The sequence below is a fragment of the Staurois parvus genome, unplaced genomic scaffold (genome assembly GCF_062004578.1).
Source record: "Staurois parvus isolate SC_StPar_1 unplaced genomic scaffold, SC_StPar_1.0 ptg000063l, whole genome shotgun sequence".
Lineage (NCBI taxonomy): Eukaryota > Metazoa > Chordata > Amphibia > Anura > Ranidae > Staurois > Staurois parvus.
In genome coordinates, this window is record NW_028317859.1 from 1,058,943 (window position 1) to 1,086,362 (window position 27,420).

Here is a 27,420-nt window from a genome sequence, read left to right on the forward strand (position 1 = left end):
AGAACAAGGAGGCTACAGTTTCTACGTGCCCTCGAAGTTCCCAGTCTTCGCGTAAATCTCCTCCAAGTCAGAATAGCTCTCAGGCTCTTCGATCTCTGCAGGCCCAAAGTTTCCAGGAGGTTTCTGTGACTTGACATTCTGTGTCCGGTTGGGTTTTCACATTTGTTTTTTACTCTGTGAGATGCGGGCGACATTGCCCTTAGGTACTCCTATGCAGTTATGCCTTGTAGCACTTTCTCCACAGTGGCGAGTGCCTAAATAACCATGTTAGTTCTGTATAGATGCTTCTACTTATGTTATAGTTGATGGGTGGAACTGGTGGTGGACCTCAGGCCGCGGGTGTGACTATGCTCACTGGGCGGTCCCGTGGGTGGTTTCACCCCTCCGGCTATTTTGGAGCATCTTCATTTTTTAAGTTCTAGTCTACTGATTTTCTTATTGCCTTACTAGCCATCTATAGGTCTATTGTTCCTGGGTTTATTAGCTCAAGTTGTTTGTTTAGTATTTTCTTGCCTTAACTAAGTCGAGTAGTTCCGGTGGACTATGGTGTCCCCCTCCGAGCTGGTTAGTGGTCTGGATTGGTGTCCTGCCTTTTTGTGGGTATTTCACCCACAGTGGATTATTAAGATGTCTGTACTAATCTTACTGATTCATATGAATATTGCTCGTATACCAGATGGTTTCTTGTTTTCTTCCTTCTTTTCTGTCTTTTTTTCTCTGTTTCTTGTCATGTGTGTTTTGTGTTTTTATAAATGTTTTTTCAGGGCTCTCGGGATCGTGGTGGAGATGATCTTTTTCCCTTCTGATCGACATTTCACTAAACTGGTTATCCTTGAATGTTCAGGGCATGAACTCTCCGCAAAAACGGGTAAAGATATTTAAGTTTCTCCGGGCTTGCCATGTCGACATTGCTTGTCTGCAGGAAACTCATTTTTCAAATACCTCTGCCCCTAAATATTTTGATGCACGCTACCCTCAGGTTTTTCAGGCTACTGCCCCTACTAAACAAAGGGGAGTCCTTGTTGCTTTTCATGGCAAAACCCCATTTGTATGTGTGAAGCGTATTGCTGAACCAAGCGACAGGTATCTTTTATTGCAGGGCATGATTCAGGGTATCGATGTTACAATACTGACTTATTATGCTCCCAATGTCAACCCTGGACCCTTTCTATTACTATCTGCTCCCTCCTGGCTGTCTATCAACGGGTACTCTTCTTCTGGCAGGAGATTCCAATTTAGTATTAAATCCATCCCTAGATAAATACCCTGAAGAAAACTCTAATTATTCCACGTTGGCCAAATCCTTCAGCCGTACGTTAAGTACCCATGACCTGGTAGATCTGTGGCGTGAATTCCACCCCCAGGGAAAAGATTATACTTCTCTCACCCTCATCATTCTCATTCTAGAATTGACCATGCTTTTGTATTGCATAAACATCTTCCTTTGGTACGCTCCGTCTCTATCCTCATGGTTCCATGGTCTGATCATGACCCCATTTTGGTGGTTTGTCGATCTCTCCTCTGTAAGCCATCCTACTCCTCTTGGATTATGAATGACTACTTTCACTGAAGGAGATTCAAGTGGAACTATTGCGTAAATCCCAAGAATATTTTCAGCTAAACTCGGGTTCTGTCTCTTCTTCGGTGATGTTGTGGGAAGCTTACAAGGCTGTTCTTAGGGGCCACATTATTCAGATAGCTTTGAGGCGGAAGAGGGATAGACAACATAAACAGCGTCAGCTGGAATCTAAGCTAGCTTCCGCGTCGGCTCAATTCAAGCAAGTACCAACCCCATCGAACCGTAGGTTATTAGATCAGGCTCGCCTGGAACTAGATCTCTGTTTGACTGATGAGGCTGAGCGCTCTTTGCGATGGACACGTCAGAAGTGGTATAGTAAAGCAAATAAACCAGACTCCATGTTAGCACGTAGATTACGCTCTTTCGCGCACCTTCCTAAACCGATTTCTCTACGCACTCGTCAGAATGTTCTCACCAGTAATCCTGTAGCGGTATTGGAGGAGTTCCGGCATCGACTTGCCAGACTTTATGCGGATCCTACACAGGCTGATCCCCAATCTATCTCTGATTTTCTATCTCACTTGTCCTTACCTACTTTGACTCAGGCTCATAAGGACCTGATAGACCGTGATATTCAAGTATCGGAAATTCTGCAATGCATTGCAGATCTGAAGATGGGCAAACGCCCAGGTCCAGATGGATACACGGCTTCATATTACAAAAAATTGTCTGATGTGCTTGCCCCTCACCTTGCCGCTATGTTCAATGCGGTGAAGGGTGGTTCAAACTTTTCCCCTGACTCTGACTGCTAATTTGGTTATGATCCCCAAACCGGATCGGGATCATTCCTCTTGGGCAAATTACAGACCAATTTCTCTTATTAACATTGACATGAAAATCCTTACTAATATCTTAGCCACTCGTTTGAATTCTTTCCTTTCTCGGTTTATTAAGAAGGATCAGGTAGGTTTTGTCCCCCACAGACAAGCCGGAGATGCCATCAAACGTATTATACAGTTACAACATTTGGCCCATACTCGCAAAATTGATATGATGCTCCTATCTCTAGATATCAACAAGGCCTTTGACACCTTGTCCTGGCCTTATCTTATGTCGGTCCTTCATCGTTTTGGTCCCTCGTTCTTGCGTTGGATTTCCTTGCTATATACATCCCCTCAAGCAAAACTCAAATATTATGGTTTTGAGTCTTCCACATTTTCGATTGGCAGGGGAACTAGACAAGGTTGCCCGCTTTCTCCCATACTTTTTATCTTGGCTTTGAAACCTTTGGCAGAAGCCATTCGTATGCATCCTGATATTAAGAGAATAGATGTAGCTGGTTCCCAACACAAGTTATCTATGTTCGCTGGACACCGTGGACACATGAACATCAAGGCTTTTGGAGATACTTTTGTAACCCTTTCCAGCTTCATGCAAGTCAACAATTCTTGATCGTAGGTCTTCTGAGCGCTCTTTTCTGCGAGGCATGGTTCACATCAGACAGTGCTTCTTGAAACCAGTAAACCCAAAACAGATGTGTGTTTTTTAAGGGCAGGACAGCTGTCAGCAACACATCCAATATCATCACACTGATTGGAGTCAAGGTTGGCTCTCTCCTGGCTCCAATTAGCTCTGGGAGAAGTCACTAAGCTAGGGCCTCACATACTTTTTCCTTCCTGCACTGTGAATGTTTACATGTTATGTGCAATTAAACCATGGCAACATCTAATGTTTGTGTAGTATTATGTTCAGCAGACTGTGTTCTTCTATTGTTGTGACTTAGATGACGTTCAGAGAACATTTTATGCCCAATTCATGCAAAACTCCACGTAATCCCAAGGGGTTCACATACTTTTTCTTGCAACTGTATTCCTGCTGGTCATTGCATATGTTTTTGACTGATTCTCTGCTGTTTCCTATTCTATAATAAAATTCTTTGTAAAAGAAAAAATCAAGAACCAGACTGAATAAGGTGAAAATAAGTTTATTAAGGGTAGGTTAACACCTGTGAGAAAAAGGAGAGAAGCGCCTCTTACAACCCTTCCTCATAGGTTCACACCTATGCAGGTTGTGTTTGACCCATTTCTGCATTGCGTTTTTGCACCTGCAGTTTTTTTTTTTTCATTTTTAAAAATGTTTCTTGCTGCTAGGCAGATTTAAAACGCAAAACGCATCAAACACACATCAAAAATGCAATACATGCTTTTCTGCAGTGTTTCCGTTGAAGTCTAGAGAATCAAAAATTCAACTTTTTGCATTTAAAAAAGTCCCTGACCCTTTCCAAAAAAACGCACCGGGTGAAAACGCACAGATGTGAACATGTCCCAAAGAAAAGCATGTTAAATAAACACCAACATCAGTAAATCATAAACAATGCAACTTATAAATAAAAGTGACAGTTCAAAACCCCCAAATAATAACCTAACTATATACAACATAGAGGGAACACACATGAGCAGGACAAGATCAGGACAGGAGACAAGGGGAGCAGGGAGACTGGTACTGAGAGTAGGAAGCAAGATACATGGAGCAGGTCACAGGAAAACATCTCAGGGTCAGGTACAAGGGTCAGGCTCAAGTAGGGACACAGCTTGCAGGAAGAACATGAAGCATTGAACTCCTGTCAAGGACAGGCTTATATAACCCCCCAGCAGTCCACATCAGGTGCAGTCTAATTACTTGTACAGTCCAGCTGCCGGGAGACACCAGCTAGTTGCCACCGGAACTACGCCCTTCGATTCCAGGAACAACTGTGCCACCAGCAGGTGACCCAAGTCCTGATACAAAAGTTGACATGTTGCATTTTTGCAATGCGCTTCATATTCTGACATAATGTAATGGATCACGTACAGTATAACTTAAAAAAAACAAAATGTTGTAATGCATTTTAACAGTGCACTTTTACAATGCACACCAGTGTTATGCATTCTTGTCATTCTCTATAAAAGGTCTGCCTTTCAATCTAGCCATTTACAAAGCAAGTTTTCATGCAGTACAATTTGAGAAAGATATTGAAATGTATTCAACAGATGGAAGTAATATGATAAAGCAAATATTGGTTCCATTTGTGTACAGGGCGCCATGGATGAGCCCTGGAAGGAAGATATGTGTCCATGTAATTTGGGTTATGATCCCTGCAAGGGGGAAAACTTGGATGTAGTTTTGAGTACTCAGTGGTTCTCACCCATGCAGAGTAAAGGGTTTCAGGGTAATCCAGTTGGGGAGGAGAGGACTTACTTTGTTCTCAGGGTTGGCTATTCCTCATTTGGGAGTTGGATTTCAGAGGCACAGAAAGACTTTGTGTGGGAAAGAGCCTCCAATCCTGAATACAGTGACTATGAGCCTGAATGGGTTAACCTGCCTTCAGGGAAGGTCTGAAAAGGAACAGGAAGGAGTCAGCACCTGTCTTTGAGGTGGAGTTTAAGGCCATGCCAGAGCTATGATAAAGTGTGGGCTGTCTGGTGACTGAGACAGTGTTTGCAGTGCTTCTGTGACCTGGTGGTACCCTGAAACAAACAGGAACCCTAAACCCCGGTTTGGGATTTTTATACTGGTGGCGAACCATCATGTTGTTCTTCATTATGCCAAAATTATGGACTGTTTGTATTTCTTTTTGTTGAAGAAAGCTGTTTTATTTGCTTGATTTTGAGAAACAATATAAACTGTTTTACTTTTACAAGCAGTGGCTAGTGATCTTGGGCTCTCCATTTTACATTTGTTTTTAACCTCTTCCTGTCAGGCAGTTTATCGGCAGTTATAATGGAGTTAGTACTTGCATCTTGCGGAAGGGAACATACCCCAAAAACTTGTCCTGAAAAATTGTATGTTAGTGCAAGTAAAAAAGTATCCCAGACAGTACTCAATTGTTCCTGAATCTTATACATCAAACTCTATAAAAAGTTAATTTCTAGTATGCTTCAGTTAGATTTAACAGTTTGTCCAATTTGCTTTTCTAATGAGAAGTCGTTGCATACTTAGGCAAACATCAACAGCTGCCTACTCTTCACTACTTAATGTATTTAATAGGATAACCTTTGTAACGATAAATAATATTCTAGAAGCAGACCAACTCCAGTTCTTTTATCTCAGTCCATTAAATATACTTTTGGCTGAATCACAAGCCACTTTGTGTGATCATTGAGTTACACTGAAGTATGGATGCACAGGTGGCTTCTTTTAAAAGCATAGGATCCATGTATCTTCACCTTCTTTCATCTAGTTAGACAGAGCTGCCTATTGATTGTTTCAGTTTTGCTGTGCCAATTGAAAGCTTGTTAATGGAGCATCTATCGCAGTGGTTCTTAACCTTTTTGGAGGTACTGAACCCCACCAGTTTCATATGCGCATTCACCGAACCCTTCTTAATTGGAAAAATAAAATATGATTTTTAAAATTCAAAACATAGGTGTATATTTATACATAGGTGCACAAAATGAACAAAACCATTAAGAACAAAGAACAAAACCATTAAAACATGATTTTCACACAAAAACAAAATAATGAATATTTACCGCAAATCAGTGTGACTTCTGCTGTTGTCTTTCAGAGGCCAGTTCAGAAATGCGCGGCATTACCTTGGCAAGTGCCACTCTCATGTCATTTTCGCAACAAAGTCTGTTCCTTTTCTTCGTCTTTATGTCCAGCATCCTCGAAAAGGATTGCTCGCAAAGATATGTTGTAACAAACGGTATGAAAATTCATCCCCCATAGTAATTCATCCCCCATATAGTAAATCATCCCCCATATAGTAATTCATCCCCCATAGTAATTCATCCCCCATATAGTAATTCATCCCCCATATAGTAATTCATCCCCCCATATAGTAATTCATCCCCCATATAGTAATTCATCCCCCTTATAGTAATTCCATCCCCCATATAGTAATTCATCCCCCATAGTAATTCATCCCCCATATAGTAATTCATCCCCCATAGTAATACATCCCCCATATAGTAATTCATCCCCCATATAGTAATTCATCCCCCATATAGTAATACATCCCCCATATAGTAATTCATCCCCCATATAGTAATTCATCCCCCATAGTAATACATCCCCCATATAGTAATTCATCCCCCATATAGTAATACATCCCCCATATAGTAATTCATCCCCCATATAGTAATTCATCCCCCCTATAGTAATTCATTCCCCATATTAATTCATCCCCCATATTAAGTCCCCAAGTCCCCCCTGTGTCAATTCACTTACCTTTGCTCCGCGCGTTCCTCTCGCTGTATTCCCGCGCCGTTCCGGTCTTCAGGGCGGACTGTGAGAGGAGCCTAGCTCCTCTCACGTTCGTCACGCTGCCCCGCCTACACACATCCTGACAGCCAATCACTGGCTATCAGGATGTGAGTGGCAGCGAGACTGGCCAATCATTGCATTTGAGTCCCTGCCGCCCGAGAGGAGGGAGGGGAGCGGGCGCCCGGCAAACAAGAGCCGCGGCTTGCCGACCACTGGGCTAAGCGATGTTGCGTGACCACCTGCAGCCAATGATGGACAAGCGGGGCATGTCATCACAAATCATATGAGTCGGGTGTGGGTCACCTCCGCCGAACCCCCGAGACTGACTCACGGAACCCCTGGGGTTCGATCGAACCCAGGTTAAGAACCACTGATCTATCGGTTTTGTGTTGGGCATCTGAAAAAAGATAAGCTTTGTAAATTGTGTTCTGTAAATCCTAGTATAGGGACTGTCTGCAGACAGTAATAGCAACATTCAGACAAGATGTTCTGTGCAAAATATCATCTGTATTAAGAGCTAAGTTCACCTTAAATAAAATAATAAATGTAGCTCTACCTCCAAGCACACAGTATATCTGATAGCTGATATTTTACAGCTTTATGTAGACATATAGAAAACAAAGTATTTTTAACTTGGGCTGCAGAGTTTGACAAGTGACACCACTTGTCAAACCCGCCCATTGAGTTCAGTGGGGCTGCAAAACAATTGCAAGAAATGCACGCTATCGCAGTGTGGTATCATAGGGTGAAGGCACAGAGAGCTGGATAGGGACAGCAAAAGGGCCAGATGTCACCCTGGGGCTGCAATTTGCTCAGGTATGGGCTAGAGCCAGCTTAGACATCTGAAAGCCACCTCTGGTAGTTAGAGGTCTGGTTGCAAGACAGACTAGAAACTACTAGGGGCTAAGACACAGACTAGTGTCAGGAACCATAAACCAGGCAGAGACAGAAAGTGCAGTTGCAAATCACACCTTTAATGAAATAGAAAACATAACATAGATTAGGAACATAGTCAAAACAGAAGCCAGGGTTTGGATGCCAGTGCAGGTAACCAAATGAGCCAGAGTCAGGACACCAGAAGTTAGCGTAGTCAGGAATCAAAATCAGGAACAGGAACTGAAAGAGAAGTCAATTAGACTGAGTTGTACACAGGAACACAGGCGGGAACACACTGGAGATAATAGACCACGCAAGGGCAAGGAGGAAATGAGCTAAGCTGCTAAAACAGCAATTAGGGATGGCTGTAGACTGGATTAATGAGGCAGGTAATGGTACCCAAATGAGTCATTGTGGAGAAAATGAGTGGCTAGTAATTAAACGACAGCTCAGCAGCTTCTAAGCACTGAAAGAAAAGAGCTGCTCATTAGGTAGCAGGAGCCCAGCCCTGACAGTATCCCCTCCTTAACAACCCCTCCCCCCAGGGGGGGCACCAGACTTGAGGAAAAAACATAAATGGAAAGCACAGAGAAGGGCAGGAGCATGTATCTCTGAGGATGAGACCCAAGAGCGCTCTTCCAGACCGTAACCCCTCCAGTAAACTAGGTATTGTATGCGTCCACGAAACCTACGGAAGTCAATGATAGATTGTATCTCAAAATCCTCATGGTTGCCAACCTGAACGGGGCAAGGGTGTGATACCCAGGTGGTATAGAAGTTACACACCAAAGGTTTTAATAAGGAAACATGGAATGTGTTGGAAATACACATGTTGAAAGAAAGATCTAATGCGTATGCCACTGGGTTATCCCTACAGAGTATGTGGAAAGGTCCAATATACCGAGCCACCAGTTTTAATGACAGAACATGGAGTCAGAGGTTAAGGGAAAACATCCAGACCCTCCCCCCAACTTGGTAGGATGGTGCAGGTAGGCGTCGGCAGTTAGAATGGAGTTTGTACCTCTTTCTGGAGTGTTGCAAGGATTCTTGGATCTGCACCCAAGTGGAACAGAGTTCTCAAAGATGTATCTCTAACACAGGAATTCCCTGCGGAATGAATATATCAGGCAACATGGATGGCTTAAACCCATAGTTCGCTATAAAAATGGGTATAATCAGGAGGTGGCATTGATAGTGTTATTGTGAGCAAACTCCACCCAAGGTAACAGGTCCGACCAGTTGTTATGGTGGTCTGAAATATAGCAATGTAGGAACTGTTCTAAGGCTTGGTTGGCCCGTTCTGTGGCCCCAATGGACTGAGTGGTATGCTGAGGAGAAGGAAAGCTGAATACCCAACTGTGCAAAAAAGGCTTGCCAAAACATGGACACAAACTGGCTACTCCTGTCTGAGATGATAACTTTAGGTAACCCATGTAACCGAAAGACCTCCCAAGGGAATATTGATGCCAGCTCTTTGGAAGTAGGTAACTTTAGCGGAATGTAATGTGAAATTTTTGAAAACCCGTCAACCACCATAAGAATAACTGTATTGCCCAGGGGGTTAGGTAAATCCACAATAAAATCAATAGACAAGTGACTCCAAGGTCTCTCTCTACTGGGTATGGGTTGTAGAAAGCCTACTGGAAGGTGTCAAGGTGTTTTATTTAGACACACATGACAAGCAGCTACAAAGGCAGTTCCATCAGCACAGAGACTAGGCCACCAGAATTGTTGAGACTTAGACCATTTGAGTTTATTTTTCCCTGGGTGCCCAGCTGCCTTAGAAGAATGGTAGATCTGGAGCAAAGCAGTGTGGAGATTCTCAGGGAAAAAAGTGGTCATGAGGTTTTTTAGGGAGGGGAACGGATTTGAGAAGCCAGAATTCTCTCACCCAAAGGTGAAGTGAAACTAGTGTGAATAGTGTCCAAAATTAGGTTTGGAGGTATCACAGGAGTAGGAACAGACTCCATATCGGAAGAGGAGGAAAACTGCCTCGTTAATGCATCTGCCCTTATATACCTCGTACCGAGTAAGAATGAGACCTTGTAATTGAAGTTTGACAGGAAAGGGGCAAACCAAGCCCTTCTAGAAGATAAGCGTTTAGCCTCACACAAGAATGTGAAATTCTTATGGGCAATAAAAATGAGGACTGGCACAGTAGTACCCTTGATGAGATGCCTCCATTCTTTAAAAGCTAAAACGATTGCTAATAATTCTCTGTCCCCAATTTCATAATTGCATTCTGCTGGAGGCAATTTTTCAGAAAAGTAGCCACAAGGATGAATAGGACCCACAGGGGTAGGACATTGAGACAGGAGAGCTCCTACTCCAGTTTCAGATGCATCAACCTCAAGAATGAAGGGTATCGTAGTATTCAGGATGCTCCAGCACTGAGGCTACAGCAAAAGTGGCCTCGAGTAATTTAAAGGATTTAATAGAATCCTTTCTGGTCATATCAGTCAGGGGTTTGACCAGACAAGAGAAATTAAGAATTCATTTTCGATAATTAAAGGCGAAACCAAGAAAGTGTTGTAGAGGATGTAGACCTATGGGTCGAGGCCACTGTAAGACTGTAGACAGTTTCTCTGGGTCCATCGAAAACCTGGCCATAACCCAGACATTTTACCTGTTCACGATGAAACTCGCACTTTTCCAACTTGCAAAATATGTTGTTCTCTCTCAACCTCCGTAGCACATGGGAGACATCTGTGTGGTGGTTCTCTAGGGATTTTGAATATACACTATATTGCCAAAAGTATTGGGACGCCTGCCTTTACATGCACATGAACTTTAATAGCATCCCAGTCTTTGTCCGTAGGAATCAATATTGAGTTGGCCCACCATTTACAGCTATAACAGCCTCAACTCATCTGGGAGGGCGGTCCACAAGGTTTAGAGTGTGTCTATGGGAATGTTTGACTATTCTTCCAGAAGCGCGTTTGTGAGCTCAGGTACTGATGTCGGACGAGAAGGCCTGGCTCGCACTCTCTGGTCTAATTCATCCCAAAGGTGTTCTATCAGGTTGATGTCAGGACTCTGTGCAGGCCAGTCAAGTTCCTCCATCCCAAACTCATTCATCCATGTCTTTATGGACCTTGCTTTGTGCACTGGTGCTCAGTCATGTTGGAACAGGAAGGGGCCATCCCCAAACTGTTCCCACAAAGTTGGGAGTATGAAATTGTCCAAAATGTCTTGGTATGCTGATGCCTTAAGAATTCCTTTCACTGGAACTAAGGGGCCAAGCCCAACCCCTGAAAATCAACCCCACACCATAATCCCACCTCCACCAAAATTTATACTTGGCACAATGCAGTCAGGCAAGTACCATTCTTCTGGCAACTGCCAAACCCAGACACGTCCATCAGATTACCAGACAGAGAAGCATGATTTGTCACTCCAGAGAATATGACTCCACTGCTCTAGAGTCCAGTGGCAGAGTGCATTACATCACTGCATCCGAGGCTTTGCATTGCACTTAGTGCGTAGAGAGCTTCATGGAATGGGTTCCCATGGCTGAGCAGCTGCATCCAAGCCTTACATCACCATTGTGCTAATTCGAAGGCCTCACAAAGTTTGGAGGTCTTTAGCAATTGATTCTGCAGAAAGTTGGTGACTTGCTATTGTTTCCAGTTGCTTCCATGTTGTTATATTACCACTAACAGTTGACCATGGAATATTTAGTAGCATAATTTCAGGGATAGACTTATTGCACAGGTGGCAACCTATCACAGTACAACACTTGAATTCACTGAGCTCCTTAGAGAGACCCATTCTTTTACAAATGTTTTTAGAACAGTCAGCATCCCTAGGTGTTTGATTTTTTACACCTGTGGCCATGGAGGTGATTGGAACACTTGAATCCAATGATTTGGAAGGGTGCCCCAATACTTTTTTCAATATAGTGTATGAGAATATCATCGAGGTAAACCATCACACATTGATGCAGCATATCTCGGAAGACATCGTTAATGAATTCCTGGAAAACTGCAGGAGCGTTACAGAGACCAAAAGGCATTACAAGGTATCTGTAGTGTTTTCTACTAGTATTAAATACAGCTTACTACTCATCACCCTCTTTAATCCTCATGAGATTGCATGCCCCTCTCAAATCGAGCCTATTGAAGACTGTTGCTCCCTTGAGGCAGTAAATAATTCCATTATCGATGGGATTGGATAAGCATTTTTATTAGTAATGCAACTGAGACCCCTATAATTTTTCACAAAAAAAACTCAGCACTGGCAGGAAAAGAGGCTTTGCGGATGAACCCCCGAGATAGTGAATCCACAATATACTCTTCCATAGCCTTATCCTTATCCTCCAAGACACACAGAGGGTAAACCTGGCCACGAGGAGAAATGGCACCAGGTTGAAGATCAATTGTTCAGTCATAAGGCCGATGTGGTGACAAAATACCGGCCTGACCTTTGTCAAAGACATCAGAGAATTCCCAGTATTTCTCTGGGAAGAGACTGAAGACGTGCACATGACCCTACTCCCTTTCTGAAAACAAGCATTAGTGCATTGTGGCGACCATAACAGAACCTTGGCTTTATGCCAATCAAATGAAGGATTGTGCTTCTGTAACCATGGATAACCAATGACAACAGGGTAATGAGGTGAAGAAATGACTTGGAATTGGATTATTTTATGGTGAAGAGTCTATACAGCCATGGTCAATGGAGCGGTTTCATGGTTAACATGGGCAGGCTGTAGATGTCTCCCATCAATAGCCTCAATGGCAAGTGGGGTGGCACGAGGCTGCAGTGGTATCGAGTGCTTCAGCATGAAGGTACCATCTATGAACAAGCCTGCAACCCCAGAATTGATTAGTGTCTGGGTGTCGATGGAAAACTCAGACCAGGAAAGGGTAACTGGAACTAGAGGCTTATATTTAAGGATAGCTGGGGATGCAAAGATGCCACCTAAGGTCTGTCCCCTTCAGGATCTCATGTGCGGGCGCTTCCAGGATGGATTGGACAAGACTTCAATAAGTGACCTGCTTGGCCACATTAAAGACACAATATCTCCCTTCTTCTAAAGGCCCTCTGTTAGGCGGAGAGATGTGTGAAGCCCAGCTGCATGGGCTCTACTTCATTAGAGGACTCGGGTCCAGGAGGCATGGGAGGTGAGGAAGGTATGGGTGGGAATGCAAAGTTCGGAGCCAAATGTACAGAAGGTTTCAGCAAACACTCTTTAAAGGAAGGTCTCTTTTGGAGTCTGGTATTAATGAGAATGGCAAATGGGAGCAACTCCCTGGGAAAAAGCAGCCACGAGAGCATCATTGTTCCAACCAACCTCTGCTGCCAGAGTATGGAATTCAATAGCAATAGTTCTCGTACTCTGTTAAATGGACAAGAAGCTCTTGGTAGCAGAGGTGGATCGAGCAGGGATACCCTTTTTAAAGGAGGCCACAAATGCAGGGTAATTCTGGACAACTGTTTTTTCTGTCTTTCATAGAGGGTTTGCCCAAGCCAAGGTTTTGTCAGAAAGCAAAGAAATAATGAAGCCTATATGTAATGAGTAAATATGCGAGCGCTATCTGAAAGAAAAATAGCCGCTGAAACACCTAAAAAGGCAACCAAACAGAACCTTCCAATGTAAATCTCAATATGAAGGTGCAGCACTTAAAACTAAATATGCAGCGTAAATCTCATCAATAATGTATAGAAATGAGAAGATGCAGCTTTAACAACTGTGCAGTGTGAATAGATTGATAACATATGCTCAGTATGTAGGTATAGATAAAAACAATTCCAGATCAATCAAGAAAATCAACAAATATAAATGCATAAATGATGTCACCAATAGGTGAGTAAAGTGCAAAAAAAAAGTCCCAGATGTATTGCCCACGTGAGGATCCTGTATGATCCCGATAAGCATGCGTGGAGAGTTAGTCCAAGTGGCAGATATTCAATGTAACTGAAATGCGCACTCACCAGAAGTGCGTGTAAACACGCATTTGAGATATAACCTATCTCAATAGGTATAGTTTAGGTCATCCGCCTCCCAGGTCAGGTCAGGATACTTCCCAGTCACATCTGCATGGAGTACTCAGGGGTCCTTGATGCGTATCAACATAGGGGGTCACCCTTAATGCAGCCTCTGCAAATGTCCCTCATGAATAGGGACCAATAAATGAGACCACACAGCGTGATACCGTAGGGAACTGAACTCTCTCTCCCCCTCTCTGCTGTCCGTTTTTGTTTTTTTTTAACATAGGGAACTTTATTCCATTGAATGAAAAGTGCAATGACAAAGTAAAGAGAAAAACACTGACCGTATAATGGGAAATCAGGATGGCCACCAGCGGTGGCTAGACGTCTAGTTGCTGTAGCCCCCCCGACGCGTTTCGTGCAATGCACGTAGTCATAGGGTACAGAGCTTACAGCAGGAGACGTCTGGCTCTTTGTATTTATACTGTTGAATGGCACTTGCGCTTGTTGTGCCCGCCATTTTGCCGACTACCGGCGCATGCGCAGTGCGTCGGCGCCATTTTGCTGTGGATCGCGAGGATCAAAATTACTTCCTCTATCATTGGTATGTGCGCGCACATCCCAGCGCCATATTGTTGGCAGTATACAGGCGGGGAAAGGTATACACAGGTGTAGACCTGCAGAATAGTCCTTAAAGCAGGATATCTCCTTAATGCCTGTACTACTGGTAGTAGTCTTCCCTTAGGGACAATGGGACAACATACCAAATGTGTATGTGAGGACCACCCTTGATACACATATATATGAACCATAATTATGATCATATAGATATAGCAGAGAGGGGGAGAGAGAGTGCAGTTCCCTATGGTATCACGCTATGTGGTCTCCTTTATTGGTCCCTATTCATGAGGGACATTCGCAGAGGCTGCATTAAGGGTGACCCCCTATGGTGATACGCATCAAGGACCCTTGAGTACTCCATGCAGATGTGACTGGGAAGTATCCTGACCTGACCTGGGAGGAGGATGACCTAAACTATACCTATTGAGATAGGTTATATCTCAAATGCGTGTTTACACGCACTTCTGGTGAGTGCGCATTTCAGTTACATTGAATATCTGCCACTTGGACTAACTCTCCATGCATGCTTATCGGGATCATACAGGATCCTCACGGGGGCAATACATCTGGGACTTTTTTTTTTGCACTTTACTCACCTATAGGTGACATTTATGCACATTTATATTTGTTGATTTTCTTGATTGATCTGGAATTGTTTTTATCTATACCTACATACTGAGCATATTTTATCAATCTATTCACGCTGCACAGTTGTTAAAGCTGCATCTTCTCATTTCTATACATTATTGATGAGATTTACGCTGCATATTTAGTTTTAAGCGCTGCACCTTCATATTGAGAAATAATGAAGCCTACTTTGCCTCTGTCCATAGGAAATGCCTGTGGCAACATCTTAAATATATTCCAACCTGGTTGAGAAACCTTCTGCAGTGAGCTGGATCACCCCCAAACCACCAAGGAAGCAGATCAGAACCAGTCATATCTGTTACAGTGGTAGTATCAGAGGCGGCTGCTTGAAACGAGATAGGAGCAGCAGCAGGGATGGCTTGCAACACTGGTTGTACTGGAGCAGCTGGGATAGGAGAATCTAGATGAACAGTTCAAATTAGGAGTGTTTGTAATGCTATGGCAAAGTGATCCATACGGTGGTCCTGCTCATCCAATCTGGAAAAAATATTACAAGTAGGTGGATTGCCTGCATCTTCTGAATTTGTGGCCCTTGCGTAATGTCAGAAACCATAAACCAAGAGGAGACAAAGTGCAGTTAAAATTGCACCTTTAATGAAATAGCAAGCATAAAATAAATCAGGAACATAGTCAAAACAGAAGCCAGAGTTTGGATGCTGGTGCGGTTAAACAGACAAGCCAGGGTCAGAAAACTGGAAGTCAGCGTAATCAAAAATCTGGAACAGAAAATGGAAGAGAAGTTAGCCAGACCGAATTGTACTGTACACAGGAACACAGGCTGGAACACAATGGAGATCACAAAGCATGCAAGGGCAATGAGGAAATGAGCTAAGCTGCTAAAATAGCAAAAAGGACTGGCTGTAGGCTGGACTAATGAACCAGGTGAGTCACTGTGGAGACAGCGAGTGGCTGGTAATTAACCGACAGCTGAGCAGCTTCTGAGCACTGAAAGACAAGAGCTGCTCCCTAAGTGACAGGAGCCCAGCCTTGACAACTAGATAGACTGGCTTTGAGTTCCAGTGCCCACAACAGTTTCTGCTGCTGAGAAGCTCCATTCTAGAATAGTTGGACAATGATTAGAGGATCTCCCCAACACCACTGATCTTGTCTTCAGGTCTCCAACATCTGGATGGGTGCTCATGCTCATCCTCAGGGCCCCCTGCAACTGAACTTTGCTGCAACATTCATCTGAAGGCATCTTTATTAATAACTATACATACCCAAGTATATGTGCACAATTCCACCAGGACTGTCGTTGGGCCCTTTGCTTATTATACCTGTACATTAGATGTCTGTGCTGTTACGAATCTTTTCTTATATAAAACTAATATTTCCATACTGGTATGTATCTGAATACATAAGGGTAATGCTGGTTGCAGTAGTTCCTCAGCTCCCAATACTCTGAAAAAATTATTAGATAATTTTCCAGGAAGAGAATACCCTCACAGAGGCCTTGTCCTGGGTGGAGGCCCTGCCAACCCACTCTTCCACTTAGTAAAGGTTCTAGTTCTCTTATTTACCTACAGGTTTAGTACAATACCCTGTTTGGGGAGGTCCATTTCCCCCAAAAGAGAGATATACACCCCAAATATAGGAGTATCATGTTGCAAAAGTTGGAATTTGCTTCATAAAAAAAACACAACACTTTCCACTCCAACTTTCTGCCTAACCATTGCCAAAAATTTTAACAGACCAGTACCAGCTAAAAACCTAGAGGCACTTTTATCCTGTCCCAGATGTATTCATATTCTAAATTACTCAGGTTCATTAAATGTGAACCTGAATCACTAATTTCTCCCCTAAAATATCTTGTCTAGTCATCATTGTGCATATAATGAAAATGTTTATCAGCTTCCCACATAATCTGGGCAAGAAATCTCATCCTCAAAATTGTCTTTTATACAAAAAATTGGCAACCACCCCAACCTTTGCAGCAGGGTGCACATAGAAGGGCAATGCTCATCACATACAAGCAAATTATTTCCCAGCAAACTTTCTAACCAGCCTGCAAAACAACCAAAATGGTTCTGTCTAACAGCTTTTATTAAAAGCGGGGTTTTGGGGGCACATGTGCGGCCGGCTCCAAGATGGCAGCTCAGTGATGAGAGTTCCGTCTCACCGCTAGCCATAACCTGGCACACACCAGACCCAGCGACACCTCAGACCTCTCCCCATACTAATAAGGGGATGCGAGACAGCACTAGATCCCCAGGGACATGCCTCGTCGCCGCAGATCACCAGGGCAGCTGGGAAAGCTGACGAGCTTCTTCCCAGCTCTCAGCCTCTGCAGCCAAGATGGCCCCGGCTCCTCACAGCAGGATCCCACACAGGCAAAAGGGAGCACAGACCAGACCACAGACCCCAGATTCAAGGCACCACTATATCCAGGAGACCCGGGTGAGTCCTCTCCACCCCTGTCTCCCACCACTAGCAGCCCTGCCAAGTCCAGACCCAGGCTGGACATAGACTTGATCTCTGAAATACAGCCTTCCTATCCTCCTGCATTCAATACTACTATTCCTACTCCATCTTTGATAGAGAATTTTCCCGCTTCTGATCAACCTATCACTGAAATTTCAATGAAAAGTATGCTTCTCTCCCTGCGACAAACACTACATGATGACCTGACAACAACTTTATCTCAAATCTCAACCGCGGTACAAAAACAAGACAACCGTATCCGCTATATTGAGAATAAAATGGGGGAAATGTTCACGGCACACAACGACCTAATAGACGCACACGCAGACCACAGAACCGACATAGAACAAATTAACCTCAAAATTGGCAGACCTGGAAGACCGCTCCAGGCGGAACAATATCAAATTTCGCGGAATCCCGGAAACTATCACTATGGACGCCATAGTGCCCTATATACAACAATACATGAAACACCTCATTCCCTCTCTAACAGATGTGGAGCTCGCTATAGACCATGCGCACAGAATACCAAAACCATCGTTCCTACTGGCCGCAATACCTAGGGACATCCTAGCACACATACACTTCTACCACGTGAAAGAAAAAATAATGGTAGCTGCGAGAAACACTACATCAATACCACCAGCTCAAGCGAATATAAAATTGTTCGCAGACCTATCCAAAGCTACACTCCTCAACTGCAAGAAACTTGTCACCATAACAAAAGTATGGCGGAATCACGGAATCAGCTATCAATGGGGTTTCCCCATGAAGCTCATTGTTAAACAACAAGGAAGGCTCTTTACGATTAAAACCCTAGAAGGAGGCATCGAACTCCTGAAAACATGGAACATCATACCAGTGGACTCCCACCAATCCACCTCTACTCGCCCACAACACATGGACGCAGAATGGTATTGAACCAATGGTCCCTAGCATCATTCATCACCCAACAAGTTGGGTACCTATTCACGAATCACTAAAGGCTGGCAGACGGCCCCTATATGGTTATTTCTAAACCCCAAGTTTTTTGTCAACATGACTTCTCACATGAGTCATGTACGTTCAAATTCCCCCGTTACACAGTAGCAACAAGTGCTACACATATCACAAGTTCTTTTTACCCCTCTACCCTCCCACCACCAGTCGCTCAAGTCAACCCCTCTTGTCTCGAAAAACTGCATTACAAGATGGAACACCCTCATCAAACCAACGAACACATCCAGCGCATTACTCCTTCTCTATGGAAACTTCCCACCTTCAGCAAAAGATAACCTACCACTCTACACAATCTATGAATCATCACTACTACTCCAGACAACCCATCTACATCCAGTAATATGATTAACATATCATACTTAAATGTCCGTGGCTTTAACTCGCCTTACAAAAGATCCCTACTACAAAAAGAAGCTCGCTCCTTACAAGCTGATGTCCTATTTCTTCAGGAATCCCACTTTGCCACCGGCAAAATTTCCAAATTCCATATACATCACTTTTCACCGATATACTGTATATGGCAACCAGCTCCAAGAAAAAGAATGGCATTATCACAGCCATAAGAGACTCCCTCCAATTCCACTGCATCTCAGAAGTTGCAGACCCTCAAGGCTGCTACCATATCTTCATATGCAAAATCAACAGAATCCTATATACCCTGGTCAACATCTACGGTCCAAACACCAATCAACTCCAATTCTACAACAAAATCAACTCAACAATCTCCACTCAGAAACAAGGCAGACTAATCATAGGAGGAGACTTCAACATCATCGGCAATCCACTCCTGGACTCTTCTTCTAATAAACGTTCCTCCAAGCACACCTTTAATCACTTTCTACACAAGAATGATCTTTACTAGAGATGAGCAAATCGAACATGACGCAGTGGAATTCGTTCCGAAGATTTGGAAAAATTCTATTCGCGACGAATCCGAAGATTAGCAAACTTCGGATGCACGAATCGAATTTTCCCAAAAATGGCGGCGACATGTGTGCCGACTGAGAAAATGGACAGAGAAGATGGGGCGGGGATCTCTGGGAAGGCGCGCAGACAAGGCGCGCTGACCCATAATGCATTCATGACATGTGATCGCATTAGCCAATCAGCAGCCAGCCAGCACTATAAATCGCGGCCATCTTAGAATTCTCCATTAGCCTCCGGTCATTCAAGAGAGACAGACCTGTGTGTATTAAGGGACAGAGATAGGGCCACAGAGACTTTAGGGCCACAGAATCGTTACTCAGGGACACAGAATCGTTACTCAGGGACACAGAATCGTTACTCAGGGACACAGAATCGTTACTTAGGGCCACAGCTATCAAAGAATCGAAAATTTAAAGTGACATACACCCTTTTTTTTTGGTGGCTGTCGTGCACAGTTGGTGCTGCAGTATGCCGATTGTGCAAAATAAACTGACTTTCTGCTTCACAACCACTATTGTACGTTCAAAGAGTTAAATCCATTTACACGCCGGCTGGCAGTAATATTTTTTGGGTGATTAGTGCATTCCAGTGACACAAACGTACAGTTTCCAGCCAACGGCAAGCTGCAATTGACCGATTGTGTACAATAAACTGACTTTCTGCTTCACAACCACTATTGTACGTTCAAAGAGTTAGATCCATTTACACTCCGGGTGGCGGTAATATTTTTTGGGTGATTACGTTTATGTCACTGGAATGCACTAATCACCCAAAAAATATTACCGCCACCCGGCGTGTATATGGATTTAACTCTTTGAACGTACAATAGTGGTTGTGAAGCAGAAAGTCAGTTTATTTAGCACAATCGGTCAATTGCAGCTTGCCGTTGGCTGTAAACTGTACGTTTATGTCACTGGAATGCACTAATCACCCAAAAAATATTACCGCCACCCGGCGTGTAAATGGATCTAACTCTTTGAACGTACAATAGTGGTTGTGAAGCAGAAAGTCAGTTTATTTAGCACAATCGGTCAATTGCAGCTTGCCGTTGGCTGGAAACTGTACGTTTATGTCACTGGAATGCACTAATCACCCAAAAAATATTACCGCCACCCGGCGTGTATATGGATTTAACTTTTTGAACGTACAATAGTGGTTGTGAAGCAGAAAGTCAGTTTATTTAGCACAATCGGTCAATTGCAGCTTGCCATTGGCTGGAAACTGTACATTTATGTCACTGGAATGCACTAATCACCCAAAAGATATTACCGCCACCCGGCGTGTAAATGGATCTAACTCTTTGAACGTACAATAGTGGTTGTGAAGCAGAAAGTCAGTTTATTTAGCACAATCGGTCAATTGCAGCTTGCCGTTGGCTGGAAACTGTACGTTTATGTCACTGGAATGCACTAATCACCCAAAAAATATTACCGCCACCCGGCGTGTATATGGATTTAACTCTTTGAACGTACAATAGTGGTTGTGAAGCAGAAAGTCAGTTTATTTAGCACAATCGGTCAATTGCAGCTTGCCGTTGGCTGGAAACTGTACATTTATGTCACTGGAATGCACTACAGTTTCCAGCCAACGGCAAGCTGCAATTGACCGATTGTGCTAAATAAACTGACTTTCTGCTTCACAACCACTATTGTACGTTCAAAGAGTTAAATCCATATACACGCCGGGTGGCGGTAATATTTCTTGGGTGATTAGTGCATTCCAGTGACATAAACGTACAGTTTCCAGCCAACGGCAAGCTGCAATTGACCGATAGTCAGTTTATTTAGCACAATCGGTCAATTGCAGCTTGCCGTTGGCTGGAAACTGTACGTTTATGTCACTGGAATGCACTAATCACCCAAAAAATATTACCGCCACCCGGCGTGTATATGGATTTAACTCTTTGAACGTACAATAGTGGTTGTGAAGCAGAAAGTCAGTTTATTTAGCACAATCGGTCAATTGCAGCTTGCCGTTGGCTGGAAACTGTAGTGCATTCCAGTGACATAAACGGAGGGGAGTTGTCGCTCGTTGGCATCTTCCGCTCGTTCAGATGCTCCTTCTCCTGCTACTCCTCTTCACGGATTCCGTCAGCAGTCTTTCTTGGAATCCGTTTCCAAGAGACAACAGTTTGCGAGCACGCAGCCGACGGTGCAGAAGCTGAACGTCCTCCTGTCCAAGTTGCTGTGCTGCAGTCCCTCCCTTTCCAAGTGGTGGACTCAGCACCTTTCCGAGAAATGATGGCTTGTGCAAAGCCGCGGTGGAGAGTGCCAAGCCGGCATTTCTTCGCCAAAAAGGCAGTGCCAGCCCTGCATTCACATGTAGAAGAGATGGTGGGCCAGTCTTTGAGCATGTCGGTCTCTGCCAAAGTGCACGGCAGCGCCGACGTGTGGAGCTGTAACTACGGTCAGGGACAGTACATGTCATTTACGGCCCACTGGGTGAACGTGGTGCCGGCACAGCCGCACCAGCAACTTGGACAGGTCACGCCGCTTTTGCCTCCACGTTTGCACGTCCTTGGTCCAGTAAAGATGTCCGCCTCTACCACCTCTTCTTCCGCCGTGTCCTCAGCCGCCACCCCCGTGCCAAGTCCCATTACCCGACCGGCATATCACATGTGCAGGGCGCAACGGTGTCACGCTGTGCTGCACCTGGTATGCCTTGGCGAACGTAGTCACACAGGGGAGGAACTTCTCAGTGTAATGAACAGAGAAATCGACAGATGGCTGTCTCCGCGCAAACTGAAAATCGGAACCATGTTGACCGACAACGGAAAGAACATGGTGTCTGCTCTGCGTCAAGGAAGGTTGTGCCATGCGCCATGCATGGCTCACGTGTTCAATCTGGTTGTCAAGCGGTTCCTAAAATCCACCATCCCACTGCAAGACATCCTTAAAATGTCACGTAAACTTTGCATGCATTTCAGCCATTCCTACACCGCAAAGCACACCCTCCTTGAGCTACAGCGGCAGAACGGAATTCCACAGCATCGCCTGATCTGTGACGTTGCAACAAGGTGGAATTCAACCCTACATATGTTAGACCGCCTTTACGAACAGCGAAAGGCCATCACCGATTTCCGGATGTTACAAGCGGATAAAGGTACTCCCCTGTGTAACTTAGATGTCAGCCATTGGCAGCTCATGCGTGACACCTGCCGCTTGCTCAGGCCCTTTGAGGAGGCCACGCTATTCGTGAGTCGGCAGGACTATGGGATGAACGACGTCATTCCTCTGTTGCACGTCCTGGAACAAATGCTGTTAACAATGGATCAGGGTGCGGTAGACGTGGCGCACAGATCTCAACGCCACATGACCCCTGTGGGGGCAGGACAGGAAGAAGAGGAGGAGGTAGAGGAGGACATTGGTGCTCAGGAATTATTGAGTGAAATGGGTGGTTTTTCCACTCAGCGGACAGGAGTGGAGGAGCAGGAGCATCTGGTAGAGGAGGAGGAGGAGGAGACAGAGGACCCAGACGCACCGTGGCAGTATGCTGTGGAGATGGAGGCAGGGAGTCCCTCGCATTCCTTGGCACAAATGGCCCATAGCATGCTCGGTTGCTTGCGTAGCGACAGCCGAATAATAACCATCAGACAGAGGGATGACTTTTGGCTGTCCACCTTGTTGGGCCCTCGCTACCGTTCAAAAATGGTGGCCTTTTTCACACCTGCTGAGAGGGAGGCCAAAATAACGTACTATAAAAACCACCTATGTAGTCAGTTGGTCTCTGCCTTTGTGCGCCAACGTCCATCCTCAGACACTGTGGGCCCTGTGCGCTCGCGTTCCGCTGCCATGGCAGCAGGGGAGGGGTGGGGTGGTAGGAGCAGTGGCAGCTCCACCAGCAGCGGCTGCCTCAGTCTGCAGTCGATGATGAGTAGCTTTCTTCACCAGCGCAGTGAGGAAACTAGTAACCAGCCGCAGCAGCATCAGGTGGACCTGGAGCAGGACCTCAAACAACAGGCTTGGGCCTACTTGGACAGCACCCTGCCAACCGAGGTAAACAATCCCCTTGACTACTGGGCAACGAAACTTGACCTTTGGCCCCAACTAGCTGAATTTGCCATTGAAAGGCTGTCATGCCCGGCCAGTAGCGTGGCATCGGAGCGCGTGTTTAGTGCGGCAGGAGGTATTGTAACTCCGTGGAGGACACGACTGTCCACCCAAAGTGTGGAGAGACTCACGTTTGTGAAAATGAATCAGGCGTGGATTAGTCTGGATTTCAAACCACCAGTTCCTGACACAACTGACTAAATCAGCCATGAATCATGCCCCAAACATGTTATTAGGGACAAATGGAAGACCTCCACCTGATCCGTACATTTGTATATATATTTTATTGAGAGGCTGCTGGTCGGCCGACTCATGTTTTGCACATTTTTAATGACTTATACTCTGCAGGTCGGGCCCCTCATGAATTGGGGTTTTTAAATTATGTATACTTCGCTGGACGACCGTCACATGAATTGAACCTTTTTAATGACTTATACTCTGCTGGTCGGGCCCCTCATGAATTGGTGTTTTTAAATTATTTATATGTCGCTGGACGACTGTCACATGAATTTAAACTTTTTAATTATTTATAGTCGACCAGTTCCAGACCGATGGAATAGCAATTTTTTTAAATATTTGACACGTGTTGTCCATCTCATCAATGAGGTGGACTGTTTATTTATTGGCCACGGTTTGGCCCCCTCCTGTTTCTTACATTGTTAACTTGTTTTATCGGTCACGGTTTGGCCACATGTTTGGTTGTCTTGTTAAGATTTTCTGTAATGTACACAGTTACGCTTGACTTGTCGACTTTCCACAATCTACTAAGGTATAGCATCGCATCAAAGTTTTTTTTTTTTCTTTTTGGTCTAAACCATTTCTTATAATGTCAATTTGTAGGATACGCCGCTGTAAGGCGACCTACTTTTTTGTCACTGTGTAGACATCTATTTATAGGCCGATGTTTGGCCAGAAAGATATATTTAGTAATAACCTAGCCGTTCAAGCCGCTCACTGAACACCTCGGGAATTGCTTTGTATATCTGTCGCCTTAGAGGCCGCTGTCTGAACAGCTCATGAATTGCTTTCTAAATGTGTCGCCTTTGAGGCCACTGGCTGGACAGCTGATGAATTGATTTGTATATATGTACTTATTGTCCGCTGTCCGGACAGCTCATGAATTACTTTTTGTATATAGCCTTCCAAACCACTCTCAGAATAAGTCATGATATTCATGCTGTGTATAGCCTTATAGGCCAATCGTCAATCAAGTCATGATTGTTATAGTGTGTATAGCCTTATAGGCCGCTGTCTTTACAACTTTATAATTCCATGCAGTATATAGCCCTATCGGCCACTTTCTGGCATCCAGTTGCTGTAGCCCCCATCACCACACTGTGCCACGGGCCCCTGTACCGCCTTCTCATACTGCTGCCAGATCCATCCTCTGCCATGTGCGTCTTTGTCGTCTGCTCACGCTGCTGGGTTCCAGTTTTAAACCTAGGCCTGTGTATGGCTTCCGAATACTGCTGCCTCCACCGCCACCCTGCGCCATGTGCCTCTGTCGTCTGCTCACGCTGCTGACGGCTTCCGCTTTTTAACCTAGGCCTGTGTATGGCTTCCAAATACTGCTGCCTCCACCGCCACCCTGCGCCATGTGCCACTTTCGGGTCTCCTCACACTGCTGCCAGGTCCATACTGATTCATGGCCCCCTGTACCGGCTCCTCATGAACGTGGTTCAGCGGGTTTGCATCACTTAACGGCAAATCGTTGACAAATGCTGGGACGTTCAGTGTTGTGCGCATTAAGCCAGACACTAGAGATGAGCGAAGTATTCAAAAATTCGATTCGACTGATTCGGCGAATTCGTGGAAAAATTTCGATTCGAGTCGAATATATTCGCTGCGAATTTAACTTATAAAAGGGTGTTTCTAGGCTTCAGAGAGCCTTTATATTAGTGCAGAACACTGTACCTTTAATTTAAATGCCTTGGAGTCTGCTGGGGAAGAGAAATAATACTGTCAGTCAGTATGACATGCAGATGAGTGCCGTCGATCTTAGAATCACCGCACACTTCACTCATTTGGGCAGTCACGGGGCCAAAACCAGAGTGTGGAGCCACAGTGTGGCGGTGGAGGCAGCAGCAATGGGAGGCCATACAGCACCCTATGACAAAAATGGAAACCACCAGCAGTGTGAGGAGACCTGAAAGTGGCACATGGCAGAGTGTGGCGATGGAGACAGCAGCAATGGGAGGCCGTACAGGGACCCATGACACACTCTGGACCTGGCAGCAGCATGAGGAGGCGGTACAGGGGCCCATGACAGATTACGGGCCTGGCAGCAGCATGAGGAGTCGGTACGGGGGCCCATGACACACTCTGGACCTGGCAGCAGCATGAGGAGGCGGTACAGGGGCGCATGACAGATTATGAGCCTGGCAGCAGCAACTTGGACAGGAGGACGTTCAGCTTCTGCACCGTCGGGTGCGTGCTCGCAAACTGTTGTCTCTTGGAAACGGATTCCAAGAAAGACTGCTGACGGAATCCGTGAAGAGGAGTAGCAGGAGAAGGAGCATCTGAACGAGCGGAATATGCCAACAAGCGACAACAGGGGCCCATGACAGATTACGGGCCTGGCAGCAGCATGAGGAGTCGGTACGGGGGCCCATGGCAGATTAGGGGCCTGGCAGCAGCTATGGGAGGCCCGTAATCTGAGAGCACCCTATGACAAAAAATGGAACACACCAGCAGTGTGAGGAGACCTGAAAGTGGCACATGGCAGAGTGTGGCGATGGAGACAGCAGCAATGGGACGCCGTACAGGGACCCATGAGAGACTCTGGACTTGGCAGCAGCATGAGGAGGCGGTATAGGGGCCCATGGCAGATTAGGGGCCTGGCAGCAGCTATAGGAGGCCCGTAATCTGCCAGCACCCTATGACAAAAAATGGAACACACCAGCAGTGTGAGGAGACCTGAAAGTGGCACATGGCATGAGACACTGTGGACCTGGCAGCAGCATGAGGAGGCAGTACAGGGGCCCATGGCAGATTAGGGGCCTGGCAGCAGCTATGGGAGGCCCGTAATCTGCCAGCACCCTATGACAAAAAATTGAACACACCAGCAGTGTGAGGAGACCTGAAAGTGGCACATGGCAGAGTGTGGCGATGGAGACAGCAGCAATGGGACGCCGTACAGGGACCCATGAGAGACTCTGGACTTGGCAGCAGCATGAGGAGGCGGTATAAGGGCCCATGGCAGATTAGGGGCCTGGCAGCAGCTATAGGAGGCCCGTAATCTGCCAGCACCCTATGACAAAAAATGGAACACACCAGCAGTGTGAGGAGACCTGAAAGTGGCACATGGCATGAGACACTGTGGACCTGGCAGCAGCATGAGGAGGCGGTATAGGGGCCCATGGCAGATTAGGGGCCTGGCAGCAGCTATGGGAGGTCCGTAATCTGCCAGCACCCTATGTCAAAAAATTGAACACACCAGCAGTGTGAGGAGACCTGAAAGTGGCACATGGCATGAGACACTGTGGACCTGGCAGCAGCATGAGGAGGCGGTACAGGGGCCCATGGCAGATTAGGGGCCTGGCAGCAGCTATGGGAGGCCCGTAATCTGCCAGCACCCTATGACAAAAAATTGAACACACCAGCAGTGTGTGAGGAGACCTGAAAGTGGCACATGGCAGGGGCATGATTCATGGCGGATTTAGTCAGTTGTGTCAGGAACTGGTGGTTTGAAATCCAGACTAATCCACGCCTGATTCATTTTCACAAACGTGAGTCTCTCCACACTTTGGGTGGACAGTCGTGTCCTCCGCGGAGTTACAATACCTCCTGCCGCACTAAACACGCGCTCCGATGCCACGCTACTGGCCGGGCATGACAGCCTTTCAAGGGCAAATTCAGCTAGTTGGGGCCAAAGGTCAAGTTTCGTTGCCCAGTAGTCAAGGGGATTGTCTACCTCGGTTGGCAGGGTGCTGTCCAAGTAGGCCCAAGCCTGTTGTTTGAGGTCCTGCTCCAGGTCCACCTGATGCTGCTGCTGCTGCGGCTGGTTACTAGTTTCCTCACTGCGCTGGTGAAGAAAGCTACTCATCATCGACTGCAGACTGAGGCAGCCGCTGCTGGTGGAGCTACCACTGCTCCTACCACCCCACCCCTCCCCTGCTGCCATGGCAGCGGAACGCGAGCGCACAGGGCCCACAGTGTCTGAGGATGGACGTTGGCGCA

The 27,420-nt window shown here is 45.5% G+C and overlaps 1 protein-coding gene across 1 annotated transcript in view; it reads left to right on the forward strand.

Moving 5' to 3' along the window:
* Window positions 1-27,420, forward strand: part of LOC149469699 (uncharacterized) — a 222,296-nt gene that overhangs the window by 48,805 nt on the left and 146,071 nt on the right. The gene's annotated exons all lie outside the window — the stretch shown is intronic.